Here is a 1,184-nt window from a genome sequence, read left to right as displayed (position 1 = left end):
TTTTTGATTCATCAACCTTATTTTCAGTGTTTTGAATTTTATGTTTTTCATCTTTTAGATCTCTGATTTGTTATAATAAATTTTTATTAAGGTTCTTTAAACGTAAATTTTCCTCTTCTTGTTCTGATAAATGCTACTTGAGTTCTTTCTTTGAGACTTTAGTCTTCTTCACTTCGACGTGTTCCTTGAGATGAGAAATTTCTTTGTCCTTTTCCATTATTTCTTTGTAATGCATATCCACAAGTCTAGCATATTGTTGCTTAAATATTGTGATTTCTTGTTTTACATCTCTTTGGAATTGTTTTTGTTCATTTCTTAGAGATTCTTTTTTTTTTTCACTTCTTTTATCTTCCTTTTTTTTTTAATTTCATATGATATATTCTCTCTCCTATTTTTTCCTGATTATATAATTTTTCTCTCTCTTTTTTTTTACTCTCCTTTTATAAATTTTTTATATAATAATAATTTTTTTTTCAATATATATAATTATAAATTATATATATTATATAATTTTAATTTATATATATTATAAAATTATAATTATATAAAATTTATATATACTTTTTCGAGACCCACTTTTCCTTTTATATGTAACTATATAAGGCTTATATAGTATCCCTTTTTATAATTGTAATAATATTTTTTTTTTCTCAAAAAAATTGGATGAGACGTGACTCTTGGTACGGTCACAATCTTTAGATTTGAATGATTAAAATTATTTAGATCACACCTTTTTTCTCCAATGTTATCAAAATATCTTTTACTTTTAAAATACCATGGGCAATTACCATGGGTTGTTTCTAAAACCTCGGTTAATGTTTTCCACGTAAAATGTAAAACTTACTACTGGTTTCTAAAACCACAGGCAATTACCATTGGTTTCTAAAATACCATGGGCAATTACCATGGGTTGTTTCTAAAACCTCGGTTAATGTTCTCCACGTAAAATGTAAAACTTACCACTGGTTTCTAAAACCACGGGCAATTACCATTGGTTTCTAAAACCACAGGCTTCTCCACGTAAAAAGTTTTAAATATACTTGAAAAGATTCCCGCTTATCTTTATTATGCACTTTTTATCAATAATGTAAAACCTTTATATATATATATATATATATATATATATATATATATATATATATATATATATATATATATTTTTTTTTTTTTTTTTCACTTTTTTT

The sequence above is a fragment of the Pinus tabuliformis genome, chromosome 1_2, assembly GCF_031772625.1.
Source record: "Pinus tabuliformis cultivar Carrire ecotype Pingquan chromosome 1_2, CPIR1, whole genome shotgun sequence".
In the NCBI taxonomy this organism is placed as follows: domain Eukaryota; kingdom Viridiplantae; phylum Streptophyta; class Pinopsida; order Pinales; family Pinaceae; genus Pinus; species Pinus tabuliformis.
Note: the sequence above shows the minus strand (reverse complement) of the source record.